A 17,679-nucleotide genomic window follows, 5' to 3' on the forward strand; every position below is an offset into this window, starting at 1 on the left:
AGTCAATCCTCTATCCACCTGGACTCCTGCGTGACCTGGGGCAGAGCCCCAACTTCATACACAGACGGGAATACCCTAAGGTCATGAGACAGGGTACCTTCTGGTCTGAAGTGGCAGTGAGCAGCATGTATCTTCTCCAGCATGCTAGAAAGTTTGGTCAATGTAGGGGAGCACTTCCTGTTTAAAATGCAATCTGGTCCTGGCAGGCTGTGGGGCCCACAAAGGTTGTCATGGTGGCTGCTATGTTATAGGCATGTACCACAGCACTTCCCTCTGACCATGGCCTCCTAATGCCATACACTTCAGAAGCCATGATCCTCCTCTTGAGGGCTGCTGCAAGACTCACACTCCCCACCCCTGAGTCTGGGATGGCTGTCATAGTGGAGGATTCCCTGCTCTTTAAAACAGCGCACAGCCAAGGAACAGCCTGGCAGACTGTCCAGTCAAAAAGCCAGTGCAAGGGCCAGTTGCTATCCTTGCTGGGTCCCATCAAGGAGAGTCAGGGCATCTGTGGGCAAGCAAGGCTGTGGCAATGAATTGGGCCCCAAGTAGAAGGCACTAGGGACACAGCATGGTCTAGTTGTGCAAAGGGTAGCGGCAGACTAAGCAGCTGGTGTGCTTCCCAAAGCTTGTGCAGTGTCCCATAGGTGGCAGCTTGAGACTGTGCTGATAATTGGTTTTAAAGGTCAGACCCCCATATCTGTGGCACACTGGTGTGCGTTTGCCTGCAAGCATTTTCTCGCATGAATTGTCTTTCTTCCTCAGCATCTAGCACAGGGCACAGAAGCTTCAGTTGGGCACTGACCCAGAGTAGCCAGAGCTCGCCAGGGCTGAGAAGAAATCTGCAGTTTGAAGCAGAGTCGGCCTCAGCCAGGGAAAGTGGCAATCAGTGCCATTATGAAGAAATTCAATTAACATTAAAAGCCCACCAAAAACTTTAATGTGTTCAATGCTTTTTGGTTTTTTATGACATGTCTCACTGTGTAACCCAGGCTGACCTCAAACTCACAGTCTTCCTGCCTAGCCTTCCAGGACTAGGATTACAGGGTGCCCTGCACATTATATCAGAATAGAAAATATCAGTCAACATTATACTCCGAGTCCCGGTGGGCTGGAGAGATGATTCAGTGGCTGAGAGAATGCACTGCTCTTGCAGGAGGCTTAAGTTCAGTTCCTGGTACCCAGATCCGGTGACTTACAACCACCTGTAACCCCAGCTCCAAGGGGTCTGATGGCCTCTGGAGTTCTCCTGTACCAGCACCCACTGCGCGCGCGCGCACACACACACACACACACACACACACACACAACACACACACATATAATTTAAAAGTAAGTCTCTAAAAACCTGATCCCCAAAGGTATCCCTGCCACCCTCTGAACCATTCCTAAAAGCCTTCCCAAATGAGTGCATTAGCTAGCTACAGCTGTGGAACAAATAATCCCAAGTGTAATAGCCTAAGATGAGGCCCCACATAAAAGTGCTGTGTGATCTCAGCTGTTGGTGGAGTGGGGAGTGACTCCACACTGTGATTTCCTTTGCATCCTTCCTGTTCATGGTTGCTGAAACACAGCACTTTTCCGCATTCTTTGCCAACATCATTGTGTGATGGTTTGTCCTGACTGTCAACTTGAGATTTAGACTCAATGTGGAAACAAACTTCTGGGTCTATCTGCCAGGAAGTTTCTGGATTAGTCTAATTGGGGTGGGAAGACCCAGTCTGATGAGTGGTACCATGCCATGGCCTGGGGTCCTAGAGTGAATAGAGAGAAAGTGAGCCGGGCACCAGCACCCATGGCTCTGCCTCCTGACTACAGGCACACACTTTCCTCACCAGGATGGGCTGAACCCTTGAACCCAGACCCGGAACAAACTAAGTTTTAAGTTGCTCTGTCAGGTAGCTAGAAAAATAACACACATTCTGTGATGTGTAGCTTCTGTCTGTGGGGCTGTCTTTTCCGTGAACTATGATTCTGTTTCTGGGCACACCCAGGTTACAGCTAGAACCAACTGACCCTCCCTTTAAGCGTTTCTTTCTCCCTCTTTGATCGCAGAAGGTCTCCTTTTCAATTCAGCCAGGTTGATAATGGCTCACTTGAACAGCGGCCCTTTTAAGGCTTAGGGGCTTTTTGTCTTCACATCCCACACAGATCTGCAACTGTGTGGAAGGCACTTTCTGAGCGGACACGAGGCAGACAAGCATTCTTGGTGAAGGCCATTTTTTCTCAGCCAGGCTTCCTTTATGTTTTTGCTTTCTATATCCTGGATGGCCAGAAGTCTCTATGACAATTCTTTATTAATTCTGTAATTTAACTATGTAGATGCGTGTTCAAACAAATTGGAAAATTTTTGTTTTGTTGAGATAGGGTCTTGCTATGTTGCTCTGGCTATTCCAGAACTCACTAATTAGATCAGCTAGCCAGCCTTGAACTCACAGCAACTCACCTGCCTCTGCTTCCCAAGTGCTGGGATTAAAGGCATATATCATTATGCCTGGCTGGTAAGGACTGGAAGCATTTTGAATGTCCCTGGATGGGGGTCAGGCAAGCTGAATCAGCATTCAAGGCAGCAGGCAGCATAAGCACCCTCGCAAACTGGAACAGCTCTGAGGGGTTTTAGTTAGGAGGAGGAATGAGTAATGTAGTGTAGGTAAAACTTGGTATTTGTGAGGAACACGGGTCTGGTACATGCACACTATTCCAGAACTGTGAGGTAGACTGCTTTGCAGGTGTTTCCAGAAAATCAAATTGCAGGGGTCCTGGGAGGGGCCTGCATGGAGACAGCCTGGTCTGCCAGCTGCAGTTTTATAAGGTAGGGTTCCCACCCCCACCCCACCCCACACACACTTTATGTTGTAGAGATTGTAGATTAGCATAATGCTTAAATAATGCATGTGCATCTTTAAAAATTGGATATAGCCAAGTCCAAAGAAAAGAAACCTTGCCCCTACCCACAGATCACTTCTTAGGTGGTGTGATGGTTTGTATATCCTTGGACCAGGGGGTGGCACCATCTGAAGGTGTGGCCTTGTAGGAATAGGTGTGACCTGGTTGGATTGGGTGTGTCACTGTGGGTGTGGGTATAACATCCTCACCCTAGTTTCCTGGAAGTCAGTCTTCCACTAGCAGCCTTTGGATGAAGATCTAGAACTCTCAGCTCCTCCTGCACCATGCCTGCCTGGATACTGCCATGCTCCCACCTTGATGATAATGGACTGAACCTCTGAACCTGTAAGCCAGCCCCAATTAAATGTTGTTTTTTAAATAAGATTAGCCTTGGTCATGGTGTCTGTTCACAGCAGTAAAATCCTAACTAAGACAGAAGTTGGTACCGGGAGTGGGGTATTGCTGTGATAGGCCTGACCATGCTTTTATTTGAAAGAATGTGGATTTTGGGACTTTGGATTTGGAAAGCAGTGGAATGCTTTAAATGGGGCTTAATGGGTCATCCTAGTAGGAATATGGAAGACTTTGTTGCTGGGAGTGATTTGAACTGTGTTGTTCTGGCCCAAGAGATTTCAAAGGAGAAGAATTTCAGAAATGTGGCATAAAGACTGGTTTTGTGGTATTTGGGTGAAGAATGTGGCTACTTTTTGCCCTTGTCTGAAAAGTTTGCCTGAGACTAAGGTGAAGAGACTTGGATTAATTGCATTAATTGCATTGACAAAAGAAGTTTCAAAAAAGCCCAGCAGAGACTTTGTTCTCTGGTTAAGTCTCACAAAGAGAAGTTTGAACAAGCATAGCAAGCTTAGAAAGGCCAAATATAAAATATATGGTTCAAGTATTAAAGGCATACCAGGAAGTGAAATGGAGCAAAATTTTGTGTTCTAGGAGATAACAGATTAAGGGAGTGGGACCTTGGGGCAAGATTCTACCCAGTTTAATTAAATCCAGGCATGGTGGTACACACCTTTAATCCCATGAGACAAGCATGCTGATCTCTGCATTCAAGGTCAATCTACAGAGCAAGGACCAGGATAGCCAAGCTTAGGCAGTGAAGGATTTAGAAAACATAAAGCCAGTGTTAATGTAATAGTACAAGGGGATCATGTTCTAGATCCTGTTAACAGCAAAACTGGGCAGCTTCAGCCATGTGGCTCTGACTCTAGAGTTAAGAATGGAAGGAACTACTGGGAAAATTGATGCTGGTTAGCTGGAGCTAAGGAATTAGCAGTGATTAAGAAGAGACCAGCATCACTGAGGTGAAATCTTCTGGAAATTGTTTTCTGGGAGCACAAAGAAGCTGTGTTCCAGAGATACCCAAGGTTGTACCTCCTGCTGTGGCTGGACTTGGTAATGTGTAAGAGTCACTCAGGCGGTACTGCTTGTGAAGGAATGAAGGGATCATGGAGAGAAGCTGAGGCTTAGCACTGTGAGAGGCCAGGGAAGGCCATTGGAGAAGGTGAAGTCTCAGCTGTAGTTGATGGCCCAGGACTGAAGGGGTCATGCAAAGGATTTGAAGCTTGGCACCCTGAGGAGAGCCTATGAGAGGCTATTGGTGAAGCCTAGTTGGAGTGGAATACCCCAGTGTATTGGAGATGTCAGAACCATGGAGTGATCACCAAGAACTGCAGCTATAGTGGAGTGGATCAACCTGAGCTTAGAGTGCTACAGAGGGCAGAGCTGGAAAAGTGATGCCAGCCCTTAGGAGGAGTCCAAAAGATCAAGTGGAATCCCAGACACTGAAACAAGAAGCTGTAACATTGAAATTGCCTTGGAGACTCAAAGATGTTAAAGATGCCAGAGCCATGGGATACATACTGAGGAAAGCTGCTAACAGGGAGTGGAACCAGCCCAGGAGAAAGCAGTTTGTTGCAGTCAACAAAGATGAAAAAGGAGTGGAGATCTGAAGACTGCTTTGACATCAGCCATGGAGATGCAGAATTTGGAGTTTGCCCAGCTGGTTTCCTGCCTTGCTTTGGGGATTACAGTTAATTAAGTTGAATGAATCTCAGAAGAGACCTTGAACTTTGGACTTCTAACACTGTTGTGACTGCTGTAGACTGAGGACTTTGAAATTTGGACTAAATGCATTTTGCATTATGCTATGTTTAAGTATGGCCCCCATAGACTCATGTTTTTGAACAAGTCTATGGGGACCAGGGAGTGGAATGTGATGGTTTGTATATCCTTGGACCAGGGAGTGGCACCATCTGAAGGTGTGGCCTTGTAGGAATAGGTGTGACCTGGTTGGAATGGGTGTGTCACTGTGGGTGTGGGTATAAGATCCTCACCCTAGTTTCCTGGAAGTCAGTCTTCCACTAGCAGCCTTTGGATGAAGATATAGAACTCTCAGCTCCTCCTGCACCATGCCTGCCTGGATACTGCCATGCTCCCACCTTGATGATAATGGACTGAACCTCTGAACCTGTAAGCCATCCCCAATTAAATGTTGTTTTTTTTATAAGATTTGCCTTGGTCATGGTGTCTGTTCACAGCAGTAAAATCCTAACTAAGACAGGTGGTTCACTCCCCACCCTGGAGTGTCATGCCTCAAAGAGCTTTATCAAGAAGGACACTGCAGGAAAAGCTTGCTTCTAATGGCCCTGCTTTTCTGGAACACGCTGTTTTCTTCAGTTTCCCACTACAGTGATAAGCACACAGAAGAACATCTTAGAGGGACTGTTGGATCTGTTCACAGTTCCTAGGGTTCAGACCTTGGCTCTGATGTGAGCCTGCGGTGAGGTGGAACATCTTGGTGGGTGGAGTTGTGGAAAGTCTGCTTACCTTAAGGAAGTCTGGAAGGAGGAAGGCAAAGAGAGATGGAGGGGGGAGGGAGAGGGAAAAGGAGTGGGAGAGGGAGGGGGAGGGGGAGGGAGACAGAGACAGAGGAGAGAGAGAGAGAGGGATGCAAAGGGGGAAGTGGGGGGAAGGGAAGGGAGAGAAGGAGAACGTGTGAAAGTGTTGGGTTCAGGGTGGAAGCTGAGAAAATGCACCTCACAGACAGAAGCTTAGAAATGAAGGTTTTATTTTCTGAGAGCTCAGGGAGGCGGCCAGTTCAGGAACTGAACTGTATCCCAAACGGAGATTGCACATTTTTATAGGACAGAAACACAAAGCAAGGGAGGATGTTGGAGTGAACTGTTCCATTGACCAATCATATTTTAACACAGGGGGTTAAACAAGGAAGTTAACATTGGTAACTGAGACTTATCTGAGTCACCTTGAGTTAGCTGCTGGCTCAAATCCCTTCTTGGACTCTGATCTGGAATTTTAGAATGACCAGGGAACAAAGGAGTGGCAAGTTGCATGTACTCAATTAAGTTGAGGCAGACAGCACATTTAGGACTTTCATGCCTTAGTTTAGATAATGGGGTCACAGCATCTTCCCTCTTTATACCCTTTACTGCTTAGCAGACAAACACGAAACATCTGAAGAAGCAGGACAGGAGTTGGGTTCTGGGGACTGGGAATAGGAGCTCAGTTTTGATCCTGCCAACAAAGTGGAATTCATTCCTGAGATGGCTGAACTCAGGAAACTATCTCCTAACAAAAGATGGGGGGGGGGCGGGGGGGGAGAGAAGGAAACAAGGGAGGGAGGAGAGAGAGAGTGGTGGAGAAAGCAAGCCTGTGAGCACTAGAGAGGGAGGAGCGGGGACCGGGCAGGGAGGGAGAGGCTGACTGACTTTCCCTTTTTATTCCACCCCAGCACCCCAGTCTTTAGGATGATACCACTTGTGTGACAAAACTTTTTTGGGGGGAGATGCAACACCCATGTTCACTCACACCAAACTGGGAACCCAAAATAGACCAAATATGATACCACCAAGGTCTAGTTTGGTGGACCAATGAGTTTTATTGGGGTTACTCACAAGAGTATGGATGAAGAATTACTTACAGGAGTAGAAAAGACTCAAAACCAGCAGTATCACCAAAGCCTACCCCAGCATGGGCCACAGCTCACAAAGCTGGGTGCCTGGAACGCACAGCACTCATGAGGCTCAGCAGGTTGGAGATGGATTGTCCTTTCCAGGTGCCTCAGTTGATCTAAACTTCTTCCAGACAGCTCAGCTGGCTTCTGTTTTTTCCAAACAGCTGGTCTGGTCTCGGAGTCTTCTTTGAAGCCTTTCTCCTCTGATCCTTTTTGACAGCTCTGAGAATGTCCTTTGTAGCTCATCTCTGCAGCTTGGCTTCTTCAGGAGAGGTCAGAGAGTGAACCAGAAGCAGCAGCACGTGACCTTACAGGTAACTCCCATTGACATGGTCTCCCTGGCCCTTGTCCTTCAAGTGAGAGACGCCTGTGGGACCTCTTGTGAAGCTGAAATACCGGGCAGTGGACACACCTCCCCATGCATAGTCACAGCAGGGAAGAATGTCTCTGGGGTCCCAGAGTGAAGACTAGGTGCCAAGTGTCAGCAGTGAGTAGTTCGGACTAACAGAGTAGCCCTTGAAAAGTCTGGACCCTGGGTTGAACAGCTGAAGGGAGAAAAAAAAAAAGTAAAATCTGGGTGGAAGCATTTAAAAAAATTAAAGCCACAACCGCACAAGCCTAGGTCAGAAGCAGCAAGCTATGGCTTGCCTGTCCACCAGCCATCTTCTCCTTTGTGCGGTGTTATTGGAACTGGTGGTGCCCGTCTACTTGTGAGGGCTGTGGGCAGCATTGTGCTGCAGAACTATGACAACAGAGCATGGGGCCTGCAGGCAGCTCAGTGCTTGCCCACTGCTCCTTACCAAAAGCCTGTGACCCTGAGAACTGCAGGCAGCCAAGTTCCTACTCAGGGCAAAGGGTGTCCCACCCATGGGTCTCCCTGAAGAGGGTGCTGCTGGGCCTCTAGAAGGCAGAAATGGAGTCCTGGAGACAGCAAAGCGTGAATGAGTGGAAGCCCTGCTGTCCCTTCCAAAACCACCAGATCTGGGGAAGACTGAGGGAATAGGGCACATCTGTTGCTCAGTCAGTCACTGTGACGTTCCATTCCAGGCTGCCTGGGCTGCACTAGTTCCTCCTTTGCCCAAATGCCAGAGACCTTCCTTTTACATTAGTCATCCTTACAGCAGCACACACCCACCTCCATCTCAGCCTCTCCAGAGCCCACCTCACCCCTCCATCTCAATCCCACCAGAGCCCACCTCACCCCTGTATCTCAGTCCCTCCACAGAGCCCTCCTCACCCCTCCATCTCAGCCTATCCTCAGAGCCCACCTCACCCCTGCATCTCAGCCTATCCTCAGAGCCCTTGCTGAGGTCCTGCAGTGCTGGGTGTGATGCAAAGCCAGTATCAGGCTGTGGATAAAAGAGCCAGGGATGAGTTATGAGTCAAGCTTTTTGGTAGGAAGGGGTGGGATAGGGTTTTAAAGTGTAAGAGTGAGGGGAGGTAAGAGCTTGGTGAATCCATCCCAGGAGAGGATGCCGGCTTAAAGAAAGGCCACTGCTGTGACAGAAGTTTCTTGGACATGTGTGAACAGAGTGCCCTTTAATGCTGGGAGCTCACAGCAAGGGTTGTGCTAGTAAGCTTTCAAAGCAACCTCACTGAAGTTAGAGACAAGGCAGGGTGGACACCATCACAGCTCCCATTCAATATGAACTGAGTGTGGAGGAGGCTGGGAGAGATGGACGGGCACCGAGTCAGCATGTGGAGCAACTGTCAGCCCACAAGGTGACTAACAATACACTGCTGAAGGGCTCTGCCAGGCCCCGGCATGGCAAGCATGCTGCCCACTGGTTTTGTCTTTGACCCTTTTCTCCCTTATTAAAAATTGTTAGATGACATTCCTAAAGCTAGCTCCCAAGGCCCATTCCCTTATTTGGCCCCACTAACTCATTCCTGAGACAAAACACCAAGGTCAAAACTCATTACTTGGCTAACGCGTCCAGTCAGGATTTACCAACTCACCCTAGCACTTACTCCCCCTCTCCCTCCTCAAACCCCACTCCTGTGGAAACGCCTGCTCAGGGGTGCTGCTGCTTCAGTCTGCTTTTGCCGCACCCACCTCACCCCCACCCCAGAGTAATAAATCTCCTTTGTGCTAAGAATTTTGTGTCTGGGTATGTCCTGTACTGCTTCTGAGGGGGATAACCTCCCTTACAACTATAGTGCCCCCCAAAAAAATCTTTTTTTTTTAATTTTTAATATTTTTTATTACATATTTTCCTCAATTACATTTCCAATGCTATCCCAAAAGTCCCCCATAGCGCCCCCCACTTCCCTACCCACCCATTCCCATTCTTTTGGCCCTGGCATTCCCCTATATTGGGGCATATAAAGTTTGCAAGTCCAATGGGCCTCTCTTTCCAGTGATGGCCGACTAGGCCATCTTTCGATACATATGCAGCTAGAGACAAGAGCTCCGGGGTACTGGTTAGTACATCATGTTGTTCCAACTATAGGGTTGCAGATCCCTTTAGCTCCTTGGGTATTTTCTCTAGCTTCTCCATTGGGAGCCCTGTGATACATCCAATAGCTGACTGTGAGCATCCACTCCTGTGTTTGCTAGGCCCCGGCATCGTCTCACAAGAGACAGCTATATTTGGGTCCTTTCAGCAAAATCTTGCTAGTGTATGCAATGATGTCAGCGTTTAGAAGCTATTATGGGATGGATCCCTGGATACGGCAGTCTCTAGATGGTCCATCCTTTCATCACAGCTCCGAACTTTGTCTCTGTAACTCCTTCCCTGGGTGTTTTGTTCCCAATTCTAAGAAGGGGCGCAGTGTCCACACTTTGGTCTTCATTCTTCTTGAGTTTCATGCGTTTAGCAAATTGTATCTTATATCTTGGGTATCCTAAGTTTTGGGCTAATATCCACTTATCAGTGAATACATATTGTGTGAGTTCTTTTGTGATTGTGTTACCTCACTCAAGATGATGCCCTCCAGGTCCATCCATTTGGCTAGGAATTTCATAAATTCATTCTTTTTAATAGCTGAGTAGTACTCCATTGTGTAAATGTACCATAATTTCTGTATCCATTCCTCTGTTGAGGGACATCTGGGTTCTTTCCAGCTTCTGGCTATTATAAATAGGGCTGCTATGAACATAGTGGAGCATGTGTCCTTTTTACTGGTTGGGACATCTTCTGGATATATGCCCAGGAGAGGTATTGCTGGATCCTCTGGTAGTACTATGTCCAATTTTCTGAGGAACCGCCAGACTGATTTCCAGAGTGGTTGTACAAGCTTGCAATCCCACCAACAATGGAGGAGTGTTCCTCTTTCTCCACATCCTCGCCAGCATCTGCTGTCACCTGAATTTTGGATCTTAGCCATTCTGACTGGTGTGAGGTGGAATCTCAGGGTTGTTTTGATTTGCATTTCCCTGATGATTAAGGATGTTGAACATTTTTTCAGGTGCTTCTCTGCCATTCGGTATTCCTCAGGTGAGAATTCTTTGTTCAGTTCTGAGCCCCATTTTTTAATGGGGTTATTTGACTTTCTGGAGTCCACCTTCTTGAGTTCTTTATATATATTGGATATTAGTCCCTTATCTGATTTAGGATAGGTGAAGATCCTTTCCCAATCTGTTGGTGGTTTTTTTGTCTTATTGATGGTGTCTTTAGCCTTGCAGAAGCTTTGCAGTTTCATGAGGTCCCACTTGTCAATTCTCGATCTTACAGCACAAGCCATTACTGTTCTATTCAAGAATTTTTCCCCTGTGCCCATATCTTCGAGGCTTTTCACTACTTTTTCCTCTATAAGTTTCAGTGTCTCTGGTTTTATGTGAAGTTCCTTGATCCCCTTAGACTTGACCTTAGTACAAGGAGATAGGAATGGATCGATTCGCATTCTTCTACATGTTAACAACCAGTTGTGCCAGCACCATTTGTTGAAAATGCTGTCTTTCTTCCACTGGATGTTTTTAGCTCCCTTGTCGAAGATCAAGTGACCGTAGGTGTGTGGGTTCATTTCTGGGTCTTCAATTCTATCAAAAAAATCTTAAAGGAGAGGCTCTGAGTTTCACAACTAAGAATTTCTAGAGATGACAGGCTTAGCATAATCTAATGTCATACCGTGTGTGTATATGGGTGACACTGTCACAAGCACTCCACAAGTAAGCATAATTTTCCTAAAATAAGCTTAAAGGGAGGCAAGACCTTGGCCAGCCTGGGCTACATGACAAAATAATAACAGATCTCAATTTTAAAATATCAACACTGAATTGAGGCAAATGCAGTCAGAAAATGAAGTGAGAAGTAAGTAAGGGAAGGCGTGTCAAGTAGAAGGCAGAGCTGACTTCAGAAGAGCAGCTACTTCAGGCACAGTATTAACGGGGGCTGGGGAGATGGCTGCACAAGCGTGGGAACCCAGGTTCTATTCCAGAATCCTAAAGAAAAAGAAAAACAGACAAACAAAACTGAAAGCAAGTAGCACCACGGTTGTAATCCCAGGAACGGAATGGGAAGGTGGAATTAGCCTCACCAGCGAGTCCTGGGGTGCCAGTGAGAGGTTCCGCCTCAAAAGCAAGCAGGGTCTGTCTGACATCTGATGCCACATGTGGGCTCTACATGCATTCTCACACATAGGCACTCGCATATACATGGGCATGCACACTCTTGTGAGCATACATACATATGTGCACACACACACATATACACGACTAATGGACTGAAAACAATTTTAAGTGGCAACAATGAATACTGATAAGACAAATAAAATAAAGGTGTGGCCACCAGATGGCAGTAGCACTCAGGGGCTGTTAGGCTGATCTTGACAGGTGCAGGAAGCAACAGGCACAAGAAATTAATTACAAAGAAATACACCTTTCTATTAAACATATGTGTTATTGTCAGATTTATTTTAAATGTGTGTGTGTGTACAACTCCCAGGACTTGGTTCTATTCACCTACTGCAGGATCCAGGAATCAAACTCAGACAGCCAGGTCTATCTCTAAACACTGATTCCACTAGGGTGGTGATGCACACCTTTAATCCCAGCATTCTGGAAGCAGAGGCAGGCTGATATCTATGAATTTCAGCCCAGTCATGACTGTGTCATGAGAGCCTGTCTCACACAATTTAAAAAAAAAAAAAAAAAAGATCCTACCCCATGGCAGGCTTCGGCCTCACAGTGACTCAGGACAGAGGAGCACTCTGAGAGGAGCCTGAATATGCAGGAGTGATCCCACAGGGAACAGAGGGCTCCCAGGTCCAGCCCCTGCAGACACATCCCCCTGTCTTCTTAGCCCTGAGCAGGTGGAAAGCCTGCTTCCCACCCTACTTCCTTTTGAAATATTCCTAACACACTGAGGAGTAGGGTTCATCTGTGGGTTCTGCTGGAGGCCCTGTGTGTTTTCAGTTTCCCATGGCTGTGATAAAATACGGCAAGGCAACCAGTGAAAGGGCAAAGGGTCTCTCCTGACTTGGTTTCAGAGGTTTCATCCCTGGCCACTAGGCTCCATTCATTCTGGCCTGTGTCGAGGCAAGAGTGCACTGCTGGGAGCATGTGGTGGGACACATGCTCACCTAATGGCCTTCAGGAAAGAGAGAGAGAGAGAGAGAGAGAGAGAGGGAGAGGGAGAGGGAGAGGGAGAGGGAGAGGGAGAGGGAGAGGGAGAGGGAGAGGGAGAGGGAGAGGGAGAGAGAGAGAGAGAGAGAGAGAGAGAGAGAGAGAGAGAGAGAGAGAGAGAGAGAGAGAGAGAGAAACATGCCAGAGCCACAAGGGTGAGTTTATAACAAGTCCCGCCCTCTAGACCCACTAGCCTCTAAGTATATCACTGTAGTTTTACACTTAGAGGTCAGAAACCTCATGATGAGCCAACCACCATCCACAGGTGTTTCAAAAACAGTGCTAATGTGGTCTGGGGAGATAAGATGCTTCCTGGACAAGCATGAAAACCTGAGTTCAATCCCAGAATCCAAAACAAGAAATAAAGGAGAGAAAGAGAGAAAGAAGGAAGGAAGGATGAGTGAATGAACAAACAAATGTGGAAGTAGCGCCATGATTGTCATCCCCCAGCCTCTGAATACCGCTGCACTAGGAACCAAGGTTCCAACACATACACTTTTTTTTTTTGGGGGGGGGTTTCGAGGCAGGGTTTCTTTGTGTAGCCTTGGCTGTCCTGGAACTCACTCTGTAGACCAGGCTGGCCTCGAACTCAGAAATCCGCCTGCCTCTGCCTCCCGAGTGCTGGGATTAAAGGCGTGCGCCACCACGCCCGGCTACACATACACTTTTGAGAGACAGCAGATTCAAACTCTGGCCCTGTCCTGCCTCAGAGCTAAACAATGGTACCCAAATGTGCCCCATCCTAAGCACTTGGCCTATAGACATGGAACTATGCGAAGGTGGTTAAATGAAGGAACTGAGATCATCTAAATCACTGAGGGCTCAGGATAAGCACTGAGCTCTTATGAGAGGACTCCAGGAGGGCTAGAGGAAGCCAGAGGAAAGGGCAGGGGACTGTGGTGGGAGATACAAGGGCCTCACACACACACACACAGAACTAAGAAGGCCCTGTCTGCAGCCCAGAGTGAGGGAGTAGATGTCAGTCTCTTCACAGTGCTGTGTGTAGTGACTGTCTATGCAGCCATCTCCCTCACAGTGGGTGAACTGGGATGGCAGGCATGCCAAGGCCGGCAACCAAAAGAAAGGGAAGCCACAAGGGAAAAGCTGTCATCCTTAAGTAACCCCATGAGTCAGTTTCCAGCATTCCCATGGTAAGCACTCACTATTGTGTAGGACCCCTCCACCCTTCTGTATGCCCATTGCACTTTCCCAATTCTGAAAATTTTCTCACTGATCTGATCACCACACGGGAAGGTTCATGGGGCACGGGCCTTCAGCCAGACAATGTAACCAGTTTTATAGTCAAACCTTCTCTCACACCCACTAGCTTTATAAGATGGGGTCGTCAGGATCCTGGGACTTTAGCACCTCCCAACTCTCCTTTGGTCCAGCTAAGGCCACTTGACATCCACTCCTGTGACTATCCTGAATGTGTCTGGGAATCCAGATGCCACCATCACCGAAATGTTCCCAGGGAAATGGAGGCTTATGTTGCGTTTGCTCATCTCCCATGCACCTGCCAACCCAAATAAAAGGCCTCACAGGAAGTCTCTGGAGCAGGTGACTGCAACCTGATCATCCACAGCCTTGCCTCCTCCCCACAGTGGTATTTTTCCTACCAAGAGCATCTCTTTCCATTTGGAACCCATGCATCTGGGTGGGGTGGAGAAAGCCAAGTTTCTATGAGTCAGGGGTCATAAGGGCAACCAAGGTGTAAGACACATTTCCACGCTCTGCATCAAAGCCCACAAGTAAGGGTATGACAAATGGGGAGAAGGCAGTGCTGTGGCTTCTGTGACGTAAACCAGCTCTCCTCTCCAAAGCTCAGCAGGCCCCGGGGAAGGGCTCACTCCCTGGCTCCGCCCAGTGGCTGGTTATTTCCACTCTTCCAGGCAGCAGGTCTGAAGTGCTCATATTCTGACTGGTTTAGGCTGGGGATTGCCTCTCTGTTTCTAGGAGCACTTGTCCACCTTCCAGACAGTGATGGGGACTCTAGACTTTCTCCCGATTTCACCTGGACTTTACTGCTGGCTACTTTTAAAGGACTTAAAACCTCAAACTTACAAGTCGATCTCTACCTCAAGGACAATGGACTTGGGACATGGATAACCAAGTGCAAGCTCCTGCCCAGAAGCACCTAGACAGAGTGTCTGACTGGGTGATGGGGAAGGTGTGGGATGGTCCTTGGAGTCCATCTAGAGAATTGCCTGCTATTCCTAGTTTCCTAGTTACCTCTCCCATTGCTGTGACAAAACAGCTGGCAAGAAGCACCCTAAGGGAAGAAGGGCTCGTTTTGGTTCGAGAGGGTTAGAGTCCATCCTGGTGAGGGAGGCCCCGACAGGAGCTCAAGGCTGCCCGCTCACATTTCCAGGACGAGGAAGCAGAGGGCAACAGACAGCAGCGGGTACTCCGCAGGCTTTCTTATTCTCGTCTTTGGCTTCAGTCCACGGGATGCTCCACTCCCATTTAGAGTGGATCTTCCCTCAGTTCAACCTCTCTGGGGGTTCTCTGTGATAGTGTCATAGACACACCCCCACGTGTCTCTCCCCTAGGTGATTCCAATCCAGTCAGGGTAGTAAAGAAGGTGAACCCCCACATCCCTCAATCCTAGATGTTTCCAAACTGGACGACTCCAGGTTGCATGAGGAGATGAAGAGCCACCCCTTACCTGAGGCACCACCACCACGTCACTGAAGGCAGTGATGGGCACCGTTTGGAGACAGCGCTGGTTCTGCTTCCCACCCCAGTGAATGTTAGGCAATATAAAGGAATATTCAAGAGCCCTGTCTTCTTCTGGCTGTGATTCACCTAACCTGGCCAACCACTTCTCTGCCCAGCAAATCTTGGGTCTGATCTATAAGAAGACATCTTAAAGCTCCTGGCACACAGCAGACATTATGCTGGAATGCATATCACGCCCACAATCAAGCTGTGGGGCCAGCTTCAGGACCTTCTGAGGACTGGCTTTCTTTGTAAACACCAATTTCATCCTCTCTGGGGCCACCCCAGGTGTTCATTTGATCTTCCAGCATCCCTGTCTCTGCTGGGCCATCCATGACAACTGCTAAATGTGAACGCAGATAGCTAACCCAAGTGTTTTCCCCAGGCAGCTCCATCTCCTTGTGTAGACTGCTGCCCAGGTGGGTGGTGAAGTTCTGGACCTCAGGGGGACTACAGAACTGCCTAAGATGGTAACCTCTGGAGATGGCCCCCACTCAAGTAGTTCCTGAGTGGGTCACCAGGTGGCAGCACAGGCCGGTATGCCTCCTGGCAGGAGAACCCCGGCTTGAGAAGGGATTCAGAGTCCCAGGGTCCTCACCCCTGGGAAGACCCATACCTCCACACACAGCAGCTCTAACGCTTCATCTGTCTCTGCTTACAGATGCGCTGGTCACGGGCATTCTCATTTCTCTGACGCCTTTCAGCCAATGAGAAGACCCAAGATTTAAGAGGAACCATGTTCAGGACAGAAGCAATCTGGTGAGCTGGTGTTACTGCCTGGGAAAGTCACAGGAGGTCTAAGTCTTATTTCAGAAAGTTTCAAAGGAAACTGAATAAGCCCCACAGTACTCATCACCGGCTTCAACATTGTCATCACTTTTCCACAGTCTTACAAGAAATCTCACCTTTTAAAACTAGAGTATTTTTTAAAGCCATTGCCAGCCAATATGACAATTTACCATAAATATTCCCATCCAGAGCTCTGCCCATTGGCCCATATCATTCCCTAACAAAAGGGCCAGTGGCACTGAATTACCATCTTATACCCGTCCCACTCCAGTCCCCTGCCCTTTTCACAGTTGGTCTGTTCCATCATAACCAAGTGCCATAGACTCAATCCAATTATGTCTTTTGATTTCATTGGTGCTCTAACGGTATCCCTTCTCCTCTTACTCGACCCCAGCCCTAATGAATTAACAAATCAGGTCACTTGTCCTACAAAACCCCAGTGAACCAGGATTCCTGGAAAGAAACTGTCTGCAAAGGCCAATTGACAGATTAAAACCTCAATGACTGTGGAGATGCTGAATCTTGCAGGTGCAGAGCCTAGTTACAATTTATCTTGGGCTATCTTTAGTTCATTAAATAGATTCCCTGCCCCACTCAGTGTCAGACCTAACATCAGGAAAAGAAGATTAAAATCTTGGTAACATAGTAACAAAACTCTAATCTCCACCAAAGGGCTAAGATTGCTATCAAATAGCATCTGCGGCCTACAGCTGAGATTCCTGTTTGCTATAATCACCTACTTAATGTTTCCACTAATATATTTTATGTCTTGAATTGTGGCTTTCTTTGTTCTGCTACTAATGCAAACGTCCTGAAACTGTTTTCACGTTGGAACATAGGATTTGGGGTGTCCTAAAACTGTTTCTGGGCCAGTCATTCATAAATGACTCCAGAATAAACTTATTCCCTATGAGGTGTGAGCTGTGCTTTTTGTGTGGGCATGCTCTGCCCCACGCCCACGGCCGGCAAAAGGCAGCATGTGCTGAGGAAATGATTTTTAAAAGAGCGAAATTAAATAATAGAATTTTGGTCCCTTTTTTGTTTGTTTGTTTTGTTTTACGAGACAGGGTTTCTCTATGTAGCCCTGGCTGACCTGGAACTCATTCTGTAGACCAGGCTGGCCTTGAACTCAGAGATCCGCCGAGGGCACACACAAGCCGTAGTCCACGGACGCGAAGCGTTCTGTCTCGGGGTTTGCGGAAGCCCGGGGAGGAAGGAAGCAGCTGCACATACCTAGACAAGACAGAAAGCGTCCTCCGAAACTCTCAGCTCTGCGACCTCCCCCATAGCAATGACCAAACATCAGCACCCATATCTTCGAAGCAATCCTGTACACACCGCTGTTAGTTCTTTTTCTTATGTTGCGTTCTGAGAAAATTGGAGGTGGCAGAAAGTACAAAATCAAGTCACGCTCATCGGGCCGTCCACAGCCAGCCTGTTGACACAACGCGCTTGCGGCATAGTAGAGATGGGGTCCGTCCCTTCCCGGGACACCCACTTTCCGCCCGCAGAAGGTAGCAGGAGCCTGAAGCGAGCACCAGTCACTTGGCACGAGTGCCCTGGTCCCCGCCCAGCTCTCACCGCCTTCTGCCCCGCCCCGGCGCTCTTCTTCTTCATTGGCTGTCCCCCGGCGCGACCACGCCCACAGAAGCTCCGTTTTCCTCCACTCCTCCCACCTCACCTTTCACCTCCTCACCTTCCGGGGCTCCCAGAAGCCTCAGTCTCCGCCCAC

The 17,679-nt window shown here is 48.1% G+C and overlaps 1 long non-coding RNA gene across 5 annotated transcripts; it reads right to left on the reverse strand.

Annotated features, from left to right (window-relative positions):
* Window positions 1-6,518: 6,518 nt before the first annotated feature.
* On the reverse strand, window positions 6,519-17,635 carry LOC110295334 (uncharacterized). 5 transcript variants are annotated; one of them, XR_003836703.2, is made up of 3 exons: window positions 17,181-17,628; window positions 15,775-15,935; window positions 6,519-7,416 (listed from the first exon to the last, which is right to left on the reverse strand). It is a non-coding gene; the product is annotated as an uncharacterized LOC110295334 (long non-coding RNA). The 5 variants fall into 5 exon arrangements; XR_015046921.1 differs by lacking the exon at window positions 6,519-7,416 and adding an exon at window positions 10,532-11,255 and having other exon boundaries at window positions 17,041-17,633; XR_003836704.2 differs by lacking the exon at window positions 6,519-7,416 and adding an exon at window positions 10,532-11,255 and having other exon boundaries at window positions 17,181-17,627.
* Window positions 17,636-17,679: the final 44 nt, after the last annotated feature.

Source organism: Mus caroli, unplaced genomic scaffold, assembly GCF_978045245.1.
Source record: "Mus caroli unplaced genomic scaffold, Mus_caroli_1 scaffold_4, whole genome shotgun sequence".
Classification (NCBI taxonomy): Eukaryota; Metazoa; Chordata; class Mammalia; order Rodentia; family Muridae; genus Mus; species Mus caroli.